The following is a 7,995-nucleotide window of genomic DNA, read 5'->3' on the forward strand; positions in this document are numbered from 1 at the left end:
ATGTAACAATTAACCAACCATCAAACAAATGTGTATAGGCCCAACCACGGCCCAACCAAAACCACCACCGTTGAATAATTGTATGATTTATTTAAATAGGCACAACGAAAAAATTACTCTTATGGCCCTCTGTTGGGAATCTTCGGGAGGGCCTTTGTCGAGGGCCCTCCAGCAAATCGTACGGCCAAATATAACGGTTGCCCAACTAATACGTAAACAAAGGCCCAACAAAATCCCTACAAGAAAATGCTATTAGGGTACTTAGGGCATACTGAAAATTCCTGGAATAGGCCACTTAGAAAAAATAAGTCTTCTCATATAAGTCATATAAGTATCAGAATCCAGAAACTTTCAGTATGGCGCACGTATTTTGAACTTCAGTAAGGGACATTGGGGTGACTTCGAAAGGCGAATAATATTGAAAAATGAATATCTACTAAACTGGCTGCACCTTATCTATCTTCAATATATATTTATAGCGGGTCACTCACGCAATATAACTTTTTAATTAATTTTTACATGAAATCTGTACTTAGGTACTTAATATTAGTATTTGATAAATCACAGGTTACAATTTTAAAACTGTCGCTAATGTTCCAATGTGGCCTTGAGCGTTCAGTACCTTACCTTACCTTCGTCTGACCTTCAGATCCGTCCTTAGGGGCTGTCCATAAATTACGTCATCTATTTTTGACGATTTTTGACCCCCCCCCCCCCCTAAAATCATCCAAAAATCATGCTTCATGTGACCCTGTTTCCTCCTACGTCATGCTACCATCATCCGATGTCCAGACCCCCGCCCCCTAATTTGAAATGACGTAATTTATGAATAGCCCCTTATTTTGTTACGAGCGGTAACTTACCTAACGGTAAGTCATTCATTCTCGACCAGTGTCGACCTTCAGCAGGTCGTCGGTCGCTGTGAGGTCGTCCAACGCCCCATCTTCCGGAATTACGTCGCCACCCGGAAACTTTCAGGGGGCGGGATTCCGAACGCTCGCCGAGCGCGGTTTGGGTTCACGCGAATCTTAAGGGGTCCCCTGATTAACGGTCCGCCGCGCGGTATCGGCCTGTCAGTTGTTCGGAACAGTCAAAATTTTGTTCTAACTGACAGGCCTATACCGTAGATATATCCGGTAGACTGTTACTCAGAACCCCTTTAGAATTTCTCTTATGTTCTATCTACCATATCGATGGCATAGGAATTATATATTCCTAATGATAAGTGTCGTTCTCAATATTATAAAATTTAATTGCATGGTAATTTTACTGCTACAACAGAATATTTAAATTTTAACCACTTCCAGGTGTCCCATTGAACAGAAATTTCGCATACTTCCTTATTTCCGATGAGAATGCAATAATATGCTAACATGGAGCTGATCTGATGATGCAGTCGGAAGGTAGATAAAGGAACTCTTCGATGGGAAGACATATAAACACATTGAGTTTAGGCTCTTTTGAAAGACTACTTGATAGACATGCAAAGTACAGTCGGCAATAAAAGCGTGTAGCAGAAAATAATTTTGACGGTTACTTGTTATAAACTATTATTTTTTAAATTTGTAGTATCGTACGCAAACGTGTCTGCTTAATAAAAAATAGTTTAGCTTCAGGAAACGTTGAATTACTCTTCAATATTTTCCTGCATAATTTGGTCCATACGTTTCTCTATTCGATGTTCGGTAAGCGATCGTAATATCACCTTATTACCACTTCGGTGTGCTAATGGACTGTTCAGAATAATATATAGACTTTTTTGATAGATGACATCATTACAATATTTGGTTAGTTTATTATTTTGATACCTTAAAATATATTTACTCCTTTTAGGCCCACTTGCACCATTCCACTAACCCGGGATTAAGCGGTTAAACCGTTAACCTAATGTCAAACTGTACTGGTAACTATGGTAACGCCAGGTTTAACCGGTTAACCCCAGGTTAGTGGAATGGTACAAGTGGCTCTTAAAGAAGTAAATATAACATTAGTAAATATGATTTAACCCTGAATTCGGAAAATTAAAGTTTATTTTAATGCGATTAAATAGGTATGATTTTGTACGCGTAAAACCTAACATTAAAAGTTATTATTTTTTCATCATCATCATCATCATCATCATTCAGCCTATATACGTCCCACTGCTGGACACAGGCCTCCTCTCGCAAGAGGGCTTGGCATTCTTTTTTTGCTTTAGAAAAAGACTACGCGATCTTGAAGTGTCTTTTAATTGAAAAAGCTTCTTATAAATCAGTAACTATAACTTATGAAAGCAAAAGAATGTAAATAATCGTGTATGATTCATAATTGTTACATATTTGCCGTGACTTATTTTTCAAAAGTGTTTTTCAATAAAAAGACACGTCATGATTGTTTACCTTTTTTCTAATTCTAAAAAATAACAGCTAAAACTAAGATATCGAAGAGACCAACATGCCAAAAATATATACCAATGCATAAGGTCTTAACATTATGGCAATAGGTAAAGTAGTGTACAGTCACCTGCAATAATATGTTACACTTCGAAGGCCGCAAAAATATGTGACACGCTCTTATGGCTCTACAAATAAGATCGAGTCAGATATTTTTGCGGCCTTCGTTGTGTAACATATTATTGCAGGTGACTATACACATGGACCAATATCGGACTGAGAAACAGGGTTCAATGATATTCACATATTTAATTTAAATGCGATTGTCTCCGTGTCAGAATAAAGATGCGTCATAACACATTTCATGAATGAACTATGATTTAACACATCAAGATGCAAACAATGCAAACAATGCAAACGGTAATGCAAATACGGACATAATTGTCGATTGTTCGGACCGACGTCATACGCGGACCTTTGACTGGCCGGGTCTGCACCGACCGAACTTCATGCAATGTGTGCGATGATAAGCAAAAACTGTAGTAGGTACTTAGAACATTACTCTTTATATTAATCTCAACTATAGGGAGTAATGTTACACACATATTTAATTACACAAATTCATTGATAATAAGTGAGCCTACTATCGGCCAATCATTAACAAGCTGAGGCCCATTTCTCGAATGGTATTAGACTAATATTATACTTAATTACACAAACGGGTCTACCGCGATATAATTTCATTGTTTTTACCTTAAATTCCGACGTTTCAGCTGAGTTGCACCAGCTGTGGTCACGGCAAGACTGACGTCCCAGACGGAGATATAAATAAAACAAAACTGAACTACCCGAAATTAGTTTATAAAAACGGGGTAGACAAAGAAATTGCAGCTATCCAACGGTAGACCCGTTTGTGTAATTAAATATGTGTACAAAAAGAGAGAGTATAAGTGTTATAATCTAGGGTACTTTTCAACTTGGGCTGTTGGAGTGAAAGCTAAAATCATAAGGGGATCATGTTTCTCTTACAGATGACTCTACATTCGGTCGGTATGGACCCACTCGGACCTCTGACACCGGCAATTGGAACGCTCCAAGTTATTAAGTTTAGGCGCCATATTGTTTAAGACTAATTGAAGTAATTGATACAATGTTCACACGTTTGAGAACGTCGCTTGAGATTTTGGAGGACGTGAACAAGATACGGCACGACTTCTTTAAAACTATAATATAAGGCAAGATAAAAGGAAAGAGAGGCAGGGGCAGACCAAGACGTAGCTACGTACTTGCTTACTTACTCCGTTGGCTCAGCGACCCAAAATGAGACAAGACTCCGCCACAAGACAGCGCCACTTTTCTCGGTCCTGTGCGCCCTCTCGCCAATCGTTGACTCGAAGTTCGCACAGATCCGCCTCCACCATGTCGCACCAGCGATATCTGAGGCGTCCGATAGGCCGTAGCTACGTAGCTATGTAGACCAAATAAAAGAAAAAGCTGATGTCGTGTCTATCAAGAGGTCAAGAATATGAGAAGGAGAAATGGAAAATACTCCACCGACAAGCGGATGATACTTCTTAAATTGAAGAAGGAGAACAAAATGCATATAATTGCGTCGAAATATCAGGAGCTCGAAAACAATACAAAAGGTAATCCCGGTCCATATCCCGGTCGATATAAATACAGTGGTCGATTTGTCCTAAGGCCCAGTAGGAAGACATTAACGACGTGTGCGCGGCAGCACTAATCAGCATGCTAAGGGCGTTAGACGAGCGCCTCGACTTAGTAGATTACTAACATAGTGTTAAGTCTAAAATATTACTAATAAAATATGGATCGCTTTTGGTTTGAAATAAAGAATTCTTATTTTTTTATTTTTTCTATTTTTTTATTAGGGGCGACAGCAAGGCGGCAGTCTATATGATGGGTGCTGAGAAAGGGGCGGCTAATAGTTACTACAGGGCCTGAGGCCTAAGACGGCCAAGACAGCAAATCCACGCTTTTTCCCAGAGATAAGACATAGCCAGATCGATTTATCGCCCCCGAAAACCTCCATATAGCCAATTTCATCGAAATCGTTACAGCCGTTTCCGAGATCCCCGAAATATATATATGTATAAATAAACAAGAATTGCTCGTTTAAAGGTATTCGATTTATTTTAGGTATATGTCAATTTGAATTAATTATTGTTTTTGTTAAGTAAAATTTTCACATATTATAAACAAAATATTAATTATTTGTGGAATGCCTTTCAACATTACGATACTAATATTTATTTTATTTGAATACTTTTTCATCTCTGTTTACTTCACAAATTCCAAAGACACCCGTCAAATGTCTTCGAGTAGGTGGAAAAATAATCGGATTCTGTGCGAAACTCACTCATAAACAAGATAATATTAGCTCTATTTTTTTATTAATATTTTCCTGTTTCCTGCAATAATATGTGCCGTTCCGCAGGTAAAGGTTATGGCAGTTGGCGCTTACATCGCGAAGCATCGCATTAGTATTGAAGCGTCGTTAACAACAGCGTAAGCACCGACCGCCATAAGGTAATACCTTTGTGACTGGCCATATGCCTATTACGTAATATTAAGCTCATTTATCAATATAAAACTTACATTTTAGCGGTGAAGGAAAGCTTCCGGGAGCTTCCTTGCCGGTCGTGGGTTTACGTTCTTGATTTTCATTGAAAGATCTAAACGATGGTAACTCGAAGCACTTGATTTCATAGTCTAGTCTTTATCATATGTATCCACGATTAAATTAATTGCTAATTAACTTAGTAAAAGCAAAATAATAACAAGAATTTGCTTAGGAAAACAAATATTGTAAGGTTGTTTACATTGACTTTGACAGGTATAGGCGCGGTGACGTTCTGATATCGTTTTAAACCGCAAAATTCAAAAAGCGTGAGGTGGATAAAAGGTTACAATGATTAAATAATTAACTTCTATTATATGTTTAATACATTATTATAAAAATAAACATGAAATACCTCAGTACGGACGCAATATTTGGAATCATAAAGGGAAAGATGTTAACTCAAACATACTTTTGGTTGCTTTAGTGTGCGTAGGTATCGTTGAAAAATAGCTTCATCAGCATTAATAGATTATGAACGTTAAAGTGTAGGACATAAGGCTTATGTAAACAAAATAGGATTTAAATATTTGAATTTCGAATTCTGTCGCCAGTTTTATGATCGTATTGTTCGGGTATGGTTCCGTTGGGTTCGGCAGATTATGAGCCTTAATGAGTGGGACATATGACTTAGTAAACAAACAAGGATTTAAGATCTTTACTTCTAAGAGGATCATGTCGCTATTTTTATGACTGCATTGATAGCCTCCACCTTGCTAACATTAAACGATTATGAGTATTAATATGCAGGGAATAAGCACTTTCGAATAGTAAACAAACGGGGATATATGACTCTTCTTCTTGAAGCGTTGAAACGTTTGTCGCCATTTGGATATTATATAAGGCTGAGCGGGCCTTGCTTACGGACTTATTCATTCTCAGATTTCCGACTAACAGTGACTCTGGCTTAGGGCGTACATAGTGCTGGTGGGTGGAGTTTCTCTGCTACTTTTTCTGTGTTTGGGTTTACCTGGAATTATCCTAGTGAATTTAAACTTGGAATTTGTGTCTGTGTTTGGTTTTACGGGGACAATATTGTCGTAACGCTGAACTTAGACTAAGTGGAGATTCTTTGCTTGCCTGTACCTGTGTTTCTTTTGTCGTGAAGTTTTCTACATTGTGTTTCTGGATTCAGCTTTGGGGAACGATACCGTTACAAAGCGTGGATTCAGAGTGGCAGTGTTTAAGGGAATTTCATGATTTTGTTTTATTTTGCGTGGGGTTCTTTTTGTAAAAGTAAACTATATTCTCATACCTTCCAAAAGAGTCTTTTTGCTATTTTTAAAGCCAGATCATTGTTTGGACTGACAGTTTGTCCAGCTAAGCATTCACTCCGCCTAACGGTGTCAAAGGATTGGATGGTTAGGAGTCTTTTGCTCCAAGTGTGAGAGAGCTTGGCATTCCCTTTTATACTTGCACAAGGGATGAGCATCTCACTGGTCTCAAAGTCCAGCTGTTTAGATGGATGTGGGGACGTCACGTGTGCGTCATCCGGAGTAATCTGGGCCCACTGAAGTCGGCAGTAATTGAGGCTAGGTCCCCGCTTAAATATATTTATCTATTTCGGTGCATTGGTACGTGCTTGTGCTGGTTGCAGGGCGGGACTCTGTCGTGATTGATATCATATCTCACAGTTTAAGTCGTGGCAGAGTTTCTCTTGTGATTGGTATATGTGTGTGCTAGGGTACTGATCCTATTATATACATGGAATAGGGCCGGCTTACTTTCTGTATCCTAGCTTGCGAGCACAGAAGGGGGAGCTACACACTACACTGGCCTGTAGGTTGCCTTCTCGGTTTCGCCTGCCGAACTTGACAGCTTCTCGTAGGGACCACACTTGCGTATATTACAAAGCATTAGGTCGATGGTAAGAACGAACTATGCTTTGAATGTACTAGATTAGGGACAATGGGTAGGGATAGGGTAGAAGCACACACTCAATTTGTTATCTACTAGGGTTCCTTTTAGTTCTGGTCTATAAAATTTATATGGTTGATATATATTTCTCAGTACGGGCTTCAAATATGGTATCATTACTTTAGAAGTCGTGCGGTAAGGTGATTAATTGTCTTAATTTCTTAGTGTTCTAATTTATCTGGGTAAAAAGATATTATATTAATTTTATCTATCACAATTCTGGTCTTCTGGAGTAGAAATGAAGTACTGGGTATTGTAATCAGGTTTCTAAGGTATTTACAAAACAAATTCTTTAATATCAAGCTGGGTTTAGGAACACAGACTTTTCTGAGATAGAAAATCGAAGAAAGGATTGTTTTAGGGACCCTTTGGCAGGCAGAAGTAATCCAGAGGATGTTTCGAGCTAAATATATCTACTGGTCTTGATATTCTTAGTCTTATAAAGTTTAATTTTTAACAAATAAACTTAGTACTTCGTTTATACCTCTAAAAATCAGATTTACTGTTTATACTCTTAGTTCTGGGAAATGGGATTAAAGGATTCGTATCCTTAGCTTTTGAATGTAAAAAAGATTAATTTTGATGACTGATGAATATTTGGCACTTCTCTTCATAGTCATCTAGATACGCATAGGTTCCGAAGTGTTGGTAAAAGCCCGTCTGGCTAACAAGTTAGGGTAGGTGTTCCGACTAACCTTGTTGACTGGACTAGGAGCCCCCAATCCTGCATCGAACGTGTGAGTAGCATCTTCGCAAGAAGCTGGTAGTTAATTATAATCTTGAAAAGTTAGGGTGTAAATGGGCTTATCCCAGGAATGCTACTTATATGTTATCCCGGAGGCTTAATAGGTGTGGCAGGTTTTTACCAACAAATATTTTTATATTTATATTATCAATTATCGTATATGCTGCATATCTTCAATATCATTCTTGTTTTGGTTCTTTTAATGACACTTACATTACGCCATAAAACTCGTAGTATTTCCTATTCTTATAATTAAATAAAAAGGTTTCATTCTATTTCTTAGCTACGTCATAAATTATTTTAGTATATTAAATATTCTT

Source organism: Cydia splendana, chromosome 10, assembly GCF_910591565.1.
Source record: "Cydia splendana chromosome 10, ilCydSple1.2, whole genome shotgun sequence".
NCBI lineage: Eukaryota > Metazoa > Arthropoda > Insecta > Lepidoptera > Tortricidae > Cydia > Cydia splendana.